The 12,424-nt window shown below is 40.6% G+C and overlaps 1 pseudogene; it reads left to right on the top strand.

Annotated features, from left to right (window-relative positions):
- Positions 1 to 4,157: 4,157 nt before the first annotated feature.
- On the top strand, positions 4,158 to 4,290 carry LOC111560246 (annotated as a pseudogene).
- Positions 4,291 to 12,424: the final 8,134 nt, after the last annotated feature.

The raw sequence follows: 12,424 nt of genomic DNA, 5'->3' as shown, positions 1-12,424 counted from the left end.
AATGAAAAGAGAAAAGTGCAAAACAGGATACACAATGGGCTGCCATTTTGTAGGGGAAGAAAAAGAGCGTTGACAAAGGAGACTAGAAGCTTTGTATACACACATATTTCTGGTTAATGGGTCGGTCATCTACAGAAGAAAATAAGAGACATTGATAATAGAGGTTTGGGGTGGGGTTGGGGAGCACACTGGAAAACTAAAAGATATGATACAAAAGAGACCTGCTGTATATTTTAATAGACCCTTTTGTTTTTGAAATGTGTACAATGTGGATGATATAACTGTTTTGAAAAATAGATCACCCTACAAAAATTTTATGCAATTGGATGAAATAAGTTAGGAGTCAATTCTCAATGAATAATAACAGTTGTTGGTTGTGGGATTGTGGGTGATTTTGTTTTCATGCCTCTGGCTTCCAATTTTTTTTTTAATGTAGCTATATTGCTTTTACAGTTACAAAGATAAAATTAAAAAGACTAAACAATTAACTAAATAATCATTGTATTTATTTCATCACAACTTCCTCACTTCTCCTTAAATTTTGATCTATCTTAAGAAGAAAAGAAGAACAGTTTTCTCCCTGGAGACTCTTATGGTCATCTCCTCTATAATTCTGAAGTTGAAAAATAGTAAGTTTAACTACCAAAAAGTTAACCAGTCTTTCAAATAGCAGTGAGAACATGTTAAATAGGTAAAGCATGTTCTTCTAACAGTTGCAGAGCTGAACAGCAAGATATGACAATAGCATTGTACCAAATTTAAGACACCAAATTTAATGAGCTTGTCTGTCTCTGTTTTACTCGTCTTGCCCACTTTTCTGCCTCCCTCCTCTCCCTTTTACTGTCTCTGCTCCTCTAGTCCTTTTTTTTACTTTTATGCAACCAGCACAGCTGGTTACCTCCCCTCCCCCATTGCCTCCTTCCTCTCAGAACCTGAGGAGTGTTCTAGTGTCCCCCCTCTTTTAACATCCATATCTTCTGGGAAGACCAGTCCCCTGCCAGGCTCCAAGGGATGTCTTGACCTTCTAAGACAATTTGGCTCTTGCCAATGTTTCGTTCAGAAATGGGCTGTGACACAATTCTGGCCAATGAGACATGAGAAAAATGTGCTGAGGGGTTCCTCACACCTAAAAGATGGTTTCCTTTTGGCCTTGGATTTAATTGTGTTTGGATACGACAGCTGGATCCTATATGTAGTCTGATAGTAAAGACCGTACCAACAAGGGCAGAGTGAGAAACTGAAGAGAACCTAGGCCTTGCAGACATTGCTGCATGGCTGGCTTAAGGCTACCTCAGGACTTCCTGTCATAAGAGAGACTCACTGGGTTACGGGCACTGAGAGGGGTTTTCAGTTTCATGCAGCTTAAAGTATCCTGACTTAAAACACTCTCCTCTGAGCTTCTCCCCGTCCTTTTGATTTTCTCTTCTTGAATCACCTCCAGCTTCTCCATGTTTCCCTCAGTAACACTCTTTCTATTTTTCCCTCCCCTGTCCTCTCTTCCCCCACTGTTCTGTCTCTTTGAACTAATACGGGGCAGACCTTTAGTGCACTGTCTGACCGGTTGATAACCCACCCCTTTCTCTCAGCCTTTCTCAGCCACAAAACACTTCCCCACCTCTGGCCATGTTTGTACTTCACAGTGGACAGGCTGTGTAGATCCAGGCTGGCCTGCCAGAGAGTCTTTCTCACTCAAGGGGGTTCAGTAAAAAAAGGATCCCTTCCTGTGGCTGAAATGGCGGTGATGTTTTTAGGAGAGTTGGGGTGCCTGTGTTTCCAGCAGGAAGCCAGTCCGTCTCTCTCGCTCTCTCTCTCTCTCTCTCTCTCTCTCTCTCTCTCTCTCTCTCTGTCTCTCTGCAGAAAGAGGAAGGAAGCATAAATGCTGAGAGAAATAGCACTCTGACAGCGTGGGCCACACAAATAGTGCATTTTGTCTTCTGAAAGGCCTCCAGCCATGCTAAAGGCTTTCTACTTATGGGTTTCTTCAAGAGGACCTTGTCCTTGAGGTTTATGAGATTTTTAGACAGAATCCTTCCATCTCAGCCCATTTTGTCTTTAGCTACTTTGAAATGGGAACCTCACATTTGCAAATCAAAAAACTTTGATTAGACAATGGGTCATCCCACCTCAAATCCATTGTGAAATGAGGGTCAACTTAAAATATTTTTTAATGAGTCATAATATAAAATTAAACTGTATTCTCATAGTTAATGCATTAACTCTTGTGCCTACTGTTCTTTAATTGAAAAGTGAGTGAATTAAATGTTATATTTTTCTATGAACAATTGGTCCCCCAGGATCAGTACCAGCCCCATGCTCCTCTAATCCCATACCCACACATACCATTAAAGAAGATTAGCTTTCAGAGTCCAAGGAAGAACATAGAAAGTATATTTGTCTCAAAAACATGATTAAACAAGTATATGTAGAACATAATTGTTTCACTTTTTGAAATCAGTTATAATTGCTTGTACAGTAAGATTCTGTCTTTTACAAAATATGACAAAACATGCATCGATTTTATTCTACTTTCTTTTGAAAATAGCACCTCAGGGGCGCCTGGGTGGCGCAGTCGGTTAAGCGGCTGACTTCAGCCAGGTCACGATCTCGCGGTCCGTGAGTTCGAGCCCCGCGTCAGGCTCTGGGCTGATGGCTCAGAGCCTGGAGCCTGTTTCCGATTCTGTGTCTCCCTCTCTCTCTGCTCCTCCCCCGTTCATGCTCTGTCTCTCTCTGTCCCAAAAATAAATAAACGTTGAAAAAAAGAAAAAAAAAGAAAAAACAAAAAGAAAATAGCACCTCAATTTCCTCCTGCTTTGGAAATAGTCAGCTAAGCCTGTGAATCAAGGTGCCAGGCCCTTCCCTCACCTTAGGAGGGAGCAAGTACTCAGAAGCTACCCTTTGTGATACTGAGGGAGAAAAAGACCAAAAACCCCCTGGAGTTCAATGACACAGGAACTGAGACCACCTTTCAGATCCTCCTGGTTCTTCCCCCCCCCCCCCCAAAGCTAGCTGAGTTCTTTCCAGTAAATTTTCTTTCTGATTAGCCAATGCCTATTTCTATGGCTTAGATCAAAAACTCCTGGGGCGCCTGGGTGGCTCGGTTAAGTGTCTAACTTCAGCTCAAGACATGATCCTGTAGTTCATGGGTTCCAGTCCCACGTCAGGCTCTGTGCTGACAGCTCAGAGCCTGGAACCTGTTTCAGATTCTGTGTCTCCCTCTCTCTCTGCCCCCACCCCCACCCCGACTCATGCTCTGTCTGTCTCTCTCAAAAATAAATAAACATTAAAAAAAAAATCCCCTAATAATACTATGTGAACTTTTAAAACTGCACCTTTTGGGGCACCTGGGTGGCTCAGTCAGTTTCAGTTAGGGTCATAATCTCACAGTTTGTGAGTTTGAGCCCAGTACCAGGCTCAGAACCTGCTTCAGATTCTCTTTCTGCCCCTCCCTCCCTCAAAAATAAAGTTATTAATTAAAAACTGCACTTTCCAGAGAAAAATGCTAACTTCTTTTTTTAAGTTTATTCATTTTTTTGAGAGAAAGAGAAAGTGCGAGTAGATAGGGATAGAGAGGGAGAGAGAGAATCCCAAGCAGGCTCTGCCTTGTCTGCTCGAACCTACCGTGAGATCATGACCTGACTGAAGTGGGACGCTTAACCGACTAAGCCACCCAGGCACCCCGAAAAATATTAACTTCTGATTTCAAAAATAACATATTCTCGGGGCGCCTGGGTGGCGCAGTCGGTTAAGCGTCCGACTTCAGCCAGGTCATGATCTCGCGGTCCGTGAGTTCGAGCCCCGCGTCAGGCTCTGGGCTGATGGCTCAGAGCCTGGAGCCTGCTTCCTCTTCTGTGTCTCCCTCTCTCTCTGCCCCTCCCCCGTTCATGCTCTGTCTCTCTCTGTCCCCAAAATAAATAAACGTTGAAAAAAAAATTTTTTTTTAAAAATAACATATTCTCTTTACACAATATTTAGAAAATACAAAAAAACATTTTTAAAGAATCACCCATGACAATATTTCCAAGAAAAACTATTGTCAATATTTTGATATATTTTCTTTATTAATAAATATTTTTATATGATTGATATAAATCTCTGCAGACTTCATTCTGCAGAGAAAAAATGTAAACCTATTATATCTTTCATTTCCAGTGCCCCTAAGCTTTGCGCGGTGGCAGTATCATAGCCAACAAGGTTTATCCAAGGCATGGTTATTGCTAATTGAAAACTTCTCCAGGGGCGCCAGGGTGACTCAGTCGGTTAAGCGTCTGACTTTGGCTCAGGTCATGACCTCACCCCTTGTATGTTCCAGCCTCACATAGGGTTCTGTGCTGACCACTCAGAGCCTGGAGGCTGCTTCAGATTCTGTGTCTCCCTCTCTCTGCTCCTCCCCCCCACTCTGTTTCTCTCTCTCAAAAATAAATAAAACATTAAAAAAAAAAAAAAAGGAATCAAGGAGAAGAAGAAGAAGGAGAAGAGGAAAATATAACTTTTCCAGTGCCCCAAAATAGTGCTAAGAAATCCTCTATTAGAACAGAGGCAAGTCCGTCTCAAATTTCCAGGCTGTGGTTATCAGTCAAGATTCCAACCTCATAGCCCCATATCTCAAGCCCTTCAGTGTTTTCCTTTTCCACCAAATATCAGTCTTCATTTCTATTCTTATAAGGCAAACATGCCTGCATGTTCTCTTACATTCCTAAGTCACTCCCAACTCCAAACAATCTCAAAAGGCCATTCCCATCATATAAACCTCACCTTCCATCCATCACCAGATCAAATTACTTCATAGTTAAGTAGAATTCAACTCCTTATGAAATCTGCCCCCACTTAGTGGTAGGCATGCATATCCAGTAATTGTCTCTTTCACATTCAGTCATTTTTAGCCTCTAAAAACTTTGCTTCTGTGATGAAATATCCCTTTCCAGTGAATCTATAATGGGTGAAACACTGAACTTAATGTTCAGAAACAGGGAATAGATACTAACAGATTCATCAGATATCTACTTAGGTTTTATTATGCAGAATCAATTGATTCAGCCACAAATATCTATTGAGCACATCTCCTGTTAAGGCACCTGTGTTCATGGTTCCTGCCCTAAAAGTGCAACTGTAAGAAATAGAGGTAAGAACTCAGGTCGGAGTGAATTAAATGCTATAATTCCAACAAAGTGTGGCATGCATACAGACCATAAATAAAAGCCTCTTCCAGAGCTATTTTTTCTTTTCTTTTTCTTTCTTTTCTACAATGGTAGCACTAGGATAAAACTTCTAGGAACAAAAACTAGTTATGTTAATCAAGACTGAATGTCTTATATCCAAATCATTTATTTGAATGGGGTCAAGACTCTGGACGAATAGGTTTTTGAAGTCATGCTTAACCACATGGTACAGCTGCTGTGGAAAACAGTTTGGTAGTTCCTCAAAACATTAAACAGAATTGCCATATGATTCAGCATTTCTGCTCCCAGGTATATACAAAAAAAAAAAAAAAAAGGAATTGAAAGCAGGGACTCAAACCGATACTTGTGTGCCAACGCTCCTAGTAACACAACAGTCAAAAGGTGACAATAAAACAAGTGTCCATCAACAGATAAGTGGATAAACAAACTGTGGTATATACATTCAGTGGAATATTATTCAGCCTTAAAAAGGAATAACATTCTGACGCATACTGCAGCATGGATGAACCTTGGAAATATTATGCTAAGTGAAATAAGCCATACACAAAAGGGCATATATTTCATGGTTACAGGAAGTAGAATAGAGCTTACCAGAACTGAAGGGCAGGACGATGGAGAGTTATTGTTTAATAGGTAGAGTTTCTGTTTGTGATGACGAAAAATCTCTGGAAGTGGATAGTGGTGATATTTGCACAGAGTTATGAATACTTAATGCCACTGAACTTAAAAATGGTTGAAATGATAAACTTTATGTTATGTATGTTTTACCACAATAAAAAAAGTCTATACTTAAATAACAAACAGAGGAATAGTTCAAAATGTTGATAAGTTGCTCTCACAAGTCTAAATATGATCAAAATTAAATGTCCAATACATGCATTCTAAGGCTATGAGTTGTATGCGTCCTCACTTTAGGAAATCTAAGAGAAGTGCAAAAATAAATTAAAAGGCAATTGCATATAGAAGGATCTATTTTACAGAGGGATTTATCCAAGCATCCCTTTAAACAAGGAGCTTCCCTAGTAAACTGAAGAGTGGCAACACTCCACTATTGAGAGCAGGAACACTCTCCGGAAAGAACTATCAGGAAGCTGGGGTCCCTCTCCAGTGCACAGTCTCAGATAGGAGACCAGCCACCTGTGTCTTTCTCTTTCCAGAGGAAACTCTGGCCCCTCTCAAGACTCCCATGAGAATCCAACACATCTGAGGTGATTTGGGGATGTGTGGTTGAGGGCATATAGCTACACTCTAAACTGGCAACCTGAGTTTTCCTTTCAGTGGTTCAGCTGCCTTTTCCATCAGACTATAGACTCCTTGAAGGCAGGATCAGGTTTTCCTTGTAGTATGTTGCAAGTATTCTATACATGCTGGGTACATAATATTATTTACTGAATAAGTGAATGAATGGATTAATAACTTTAGTGAAATGACAAGGGAAGGTCAAACAGCTCTGAAATTCTAATATGTAGGAAATCTTACTTGAGTCATAAAGTTCAAATGACACATACAATCCTAGAGAAATACTTCTCAAAGCATAAAATGAAAAAAAATCTGTGTTCAAGTTTATTCTATCTACGAACGAGACATATTTTCTACTGTGTTTGTAATTCTGCCGCTTACCCATATGTACCACATTCACTAAGTTCACAATAAATACTGTTGACAGAATGAATGACAAGGCAAAAAATAGCTTGCAGTACTTTCATTTTTTACAAGTGTGGAAAGCATATTAAACCATCTGCTGATTAAAAATATGCGTGTTTTGACTTGCATATGAATCAAATTAACATACATAAATCCAGCATCTTCACATCACTAGATTCACAGCCATAGCCAATGTAATTTTCCATGTTTCTTCAAATTCATCAATTTCAGTGACATAATTAAGTTATTAGGCATAAAGTACACAGCAGTGATATATAACTAAAAGCTAACTTTTGTTTTATTTCAATTCAATGATTGCTTATCCTCTAAAAATAAAAAGGTGTAAGATTGTTGGAAATCTAAAATTTTATGTTCAAATTTGCTCTATAAATACCTAACATCACCATGGAAAACTAAAATTTGAGGTACAGAACAGGAACTATTACCCCTCAGTATGATGAATTAGGATTAACTGAAATACTGTACGTTGAACAATAGCACCTTGCTGCCTATGTAACTCCAGAAACAACTTGCAAACTTCAGTTTCTACCTGCTTCTGCTGGCCCATTACCACCTACCTCTCTCCAAGACCCTATCCGGAGCAGGGAAGATATTCTGTGAAGTAAAGGAACAACTCTGTACACTGTTACACTAATGGACCAAGCAACCACGCTGGGAGGAGGAACACATCCAAATTGCAAACCTAGGTCAGAGAGAATACCAGGTCTGGGCCAAGACAATTAAGATAGGGTCAATCGCGGGGCACCTAGGTGGCTCAGTCAGTTAAGCATCCAACTCTTGATAATGAGCTCAGGTCTTGATCTCATGGTCATGAGTTCAAGCCCTGCGTTGGGTTACATGCTGAGCATGGAACCTACTTAAAAAAAAAGAAAAGAAAAAAGACAAGGTCAATCTCTGTTACTAAGAGACACCTATTCCTTCCTCTTAACTCATCAGTCCCTCAGGATCCACCACCATCTGGAGCACCATTCCAGGACCAAGAATGTAGCCCACGTGGAAACTCTAGTACCTTGCTATTGATATACCTCTGGCACTATAAATCTGCCACCATATAAATGCCCAGCACCTTGGTCATTGGGTCCTCCCAGGACTGCTGGCACTGAGCCGCTGAGAACAATAGAAGTCTTTCTAAAGCGGTGTTTCCTAGCTTTGTCTGGTGATAAGAATCATCTAGGGCTATTGATATAAACACAGATTTTCCTAGACAAAAATATTTAGGAGATCTATCTGGGGTCCAGGAATCTGAATTTGTAACAAGTACCCAGGTGATGCTCTTCACCAGGGAATTTGGGGAAATACTGAGTTCAGTACACTCTTCAACGTGTTCCTAGAGTCTCCTAGTAGGGGGACAGGGGGAGTTGCCCTGTGTGGATTCAAGCCTTGTCATCTTCAGGGATAATGAACTAAGTGTCCTTTGTACACTGAGAAGTCTTTGTAAATCCAAAGCATGCCGTCATTATCATGATTATATACCTTTAGCCACAGCCTCCAGGACAATATGCAAAGCTGGGTGAGCTTCTTCTCAACACACAGGACTGAATGACCAGTTGAGGGAGGATGAAGAGTGGCCAAAGGCAGAGGAGAGAGGGAGGAGAAGGAATAAAATCTGGATCGAGAAATTAATACTTATGTATTTCAATCCACAGCTGCTTTGGCTGCTGATATAAATCAAAGGAAGAAGGAGAGAGATTGAGGGAGAAAATGTAAACAACATGAATTTTTCAGATATTAAAAACTGAATGTGTTAGCTGAATTATTCATTTATTGAACTTCCAATTTATTTTTCAGTACTACTATGTGAATAAATGTGAGTTGGGCTCTGAGATACAAGTAGGTATTAAGATAAGCACCTATGATGGGTAGCCACACAAAGTAGGGTGCCTGTGAATTTTAGTCATCTACATGAGGTTGCCACAGCTGGGAAAAAGATTCCATTCTGTCAGTTTGGGTGCTGACTTACCATAAATTAAAGATGAATGTACTTAGAGCACAGTCTCCCCCGTGGACACAAAGCCCAGGCCCTTCCTTACAATATTGATAAAGAAAATTTGCAATGATGCCAGAAATGAAAGATCTGTATATTCTTGCAGGGAGCTGGGAGATAATTTAGAGACAACAACCATTCTCTTTCTGAGACTTGAAAAAGAAGTTGTGAGTTACATAGTACTCTGCAGAATCACGTGGCATTAAGAAAAGGAAAATCGTGCTCCAGTCTCCTTCAAAAGATAATTCAATCTTCTGAATTCAATCATATTCTGATTGAATATGTTCCTGCATACTAATGGAGAAATGGACTGGCTTTTCCTGATCCCATCTAAAGGCATGATTATACAGCCAAATATTAGAAACTCAACTCAGCAAAGACACGTTGTACAAATAAATAGCATGAATGAGTAGAGCAGGTAAATCTCCTAGATGGAGTTGTTTGGGAAGAATCCTTCAAGTTTCTGAATACATTTTAAAAGACACAGGAATTCAAACTTAACTCTCCTCAGGTCAGAAATGTATCTTAGCCCTTTAAGAAGGTGTAGTTCCTCCCATTGTGACAAATATTCCAACGAGCTGGGGTGCAGTCAGGAGATGGCTTTGGGATCATCAGGAAGTGTATTAAATGCCGAATATGCCCCCCAAAGCACCCTCTTTTGACAGCCACATGAAATATGCAAAAGGCACTTAATAATTCTCATTTTCAATTACAATTCCTTAGGTGTCATTCCTTTTTTCTCAGATATGTACAAGAAAAAACGTATGTCCATGGTCATCCCGCTGATAAAATTTCAATCACAGAAACTTTCCCTTTAAAACTAACAAGGCTTTTTATCTCCCTGAGTTAGCCAGATAACGATTGCACAGGCCACTCGGAATCACCGGGGAGAGCTGAAACTGGAGCAGCGCGGATAAATGAGATCCCTGTAGATAAACCACATAATTCAGGGCAGCCAGGAGGTACAGACTCTTCCCTCACTTAACCTTGTAGCAAAGCTCCTGTGGGTAATTTGACTCCCTGTGAGCTTTTCTCTGTTGGAATGGAAGGTGGGTTGTAGGGAGGGAGATGTTAGCGGGGGAGGCAACATCCTGGAAAGGAAGGAACACTGGATAAGGACATAGGAGAGCTACCCTAATTTGCCCACCTTTGCTCAATGACTTTGCAACTGAAAAACCTTAGCTTCCTTACCGAGAAGGGGGGAGACTGAACCTGTGGGAAAGAGATCTTGACGTGGAAAAATTCTCCAAATCCCTGCTGGGGACAGTGGGAAAGTAAGTGGGTTCCAGGCTGTGGCTATCACCAAACGGTATTCTGTCTGTCTGTTTACATGTTAGGATTTCATACAGGATTTCATTTTCTGCAGCGTATCCCGTACTGAAAGAAAGTTTGCAACCCCTGGATTAAAAGAATGGTTTACTTTCAGTTAACAGTCAATAATAAAAGGGATATAGACCTGCTAAAGTGACTAGAAGGTTCTCAAAGTATTAGCTACATATTGGTAGAATCTACAAAACGAAGAGATGCTCAATGGATGTGAGAGAGGAAATTTAAAGAGAACCTCTGAGGGTTAGGAAAAAGAGCTACATCATTCTTTCTTCCTCCCTTCTCAAGGCAAATTTTTACCCCTGCCCCAGTGTCTCTCAGCTCTGGCTGCCCACCAGAATCACCTGTGCAACCATTAAATTATACAGGGTCTGGGCTCCACGTCTGGGGATTCTGATGGAGCTTTTTCAGCTACTCCAGTAGTGTGTGTGTGTGTGTGTGTGTGTGTGTGTGTGTGTGTGTGTGTGTGTTTAAGGATCCATAGCTGACTTTGATGTATAACTACGATTGACAATCTCTGCTTGGCTTCAGTTCTTGGTCTTTCCTAAGACCACTCTCATAAAAGACATTAACGACCTCCCCAATGTCAGTTATCATTTTTGGGCAGATGACTCCAAATCACTCTCTAGAAACAACCACCTTCCGTCTGGGTGTCTCAGCTCTTTGCCCACCAGCCAGCCTTGCTTCCAGTATCACTCCATCTGTTAGGGCAAAGTCCTTCTAGTGGCTCAGGCTCTCAGTGACCCAAAGGCATCTCTGATTCTGCCACTCCCTGTGCAGCCAGCATCTTATCCGCACAAGCTTAACAAACCTACCCCTGTATCTGATCTTAAACCAGGTCCCAGCTTTCCATGCCTACTGCCACTCTTGAAATCAGGCTCCCTTTATTTCTTGTCTACGATGTATATAGGCACTTACAGGAGTCTCATTCTCCCATCTTTACCCTCTTTGATCTACCCTAAGCTGACTTAACTAACCCCTTGTTTAGATAACTACAAATAAGTAACCCCACAGCCTACCCTTTCAAAATAAACCCCTCCATCTATCTTTTAGGTTCCACAATAGAAACCCAATCTAAGTTTCCAGCCTGATCTTTGATTACACAGCAGCATGAACACAATCCACCAACCAAAGAGCATTGTTGTTTCTTTTGTAAACATATCCTAGGCTTTCCTAATTATGCGCCCCTATTGTTCTCTCCCTCTCCAAGACCCTCCTCCCCATTCGATGCCACCTCCTCTGAAAGGCTCTCCAGAATTCTCCAAGTGAATCTGAAGCATACTGAAAAACATCGTGCTTGATCCTCTTTCATAGTAGTCATTTTACCCTGTCTTGTGGTGTGGCTATCTATGGCTATCTCTTATCACCTTTACCACGCTGCTGCTTCTTCAGAGCCCTGCCCTGGGAGCCTTGTAGCTGTACAGAAAGAGAGGGGACTTTGGAACCAGAAAACCCTATATTTAAATCCCAGCTCTGCCACCCAACATCTGTTTGAGTTGGTTCAAATTATTTAACCCTTCTCTGTTCTAGTTTCCCAATCTGTAAAATGGGAATATTAATCTCCAGTTCCTAGGATTAGTGTGACGTCTGAATGAGATGTAAGGTGTCTGACACAAGAAAGACTCTTAACAAATGGTAGTTCCCATTAACGAAGGTCAAATGGGGACTCCATACACTTTTATCTATAATGGAAGATGATGTGCTGCTAACCCAGCCTAATGGGAACCTTCCTCTACAAATATTTGCCAGCTGGTCCTTTTTACTTATTAAGAAGATGGCAAAGTATTTTTGAGACAAGACTCTGAAGCAGGGAAGTAATGGCTTCTTCCCTATTATCTGTTGGCCAGTAATAATAAGTGTTAGTACTAATAGTGAAATAGCAAGGGGACAGAAAAGGGAAGAAAAGGCAGCAAGAAAACCCTGAACTAAAATGTCCAGCAATACATAGTGAGAGACATAAAATGCCCACAACTTTGCAAAGCAAATATCAAGTTACATTATGCGGTAATGGAATAAGCCATATTCAGGAGGGTGGAAATCATTAAATAATAGGAGAGTTATTAGAGTAATACATCAAATCATTATGTCAAATACAAAAAATATATAATTGCTTCTATATACAATACATTTGATAAGATTTAACACCAATCCCTAATAGCATTATTTTAAGAGTAGAAATAGAAAAAATATTTTCTTAATATAACAAGTATAAAATTAAAATCAATAGCCAGCATTATATTTAATAGTAAAACATTAGTGATAGCCCCATTAA

Source organism: Felis catus, chromosome B1, assembly GCF_018350175.1.
Source record: "Felis catus isolate Fca126 chromosome B1, F.catus_Fca126_mat1.0, whole genome shotgun sequence".
NCBI classification, from domain to species: domain Eukaryota; kingdom Metazoa; phylum Chordata; class Mammalia; order Carnivora; family Felidae; genus Felis; species Felis catus.
This window is presented reverse-complemented; position numbering and strand designations above follow the sequence as displayed.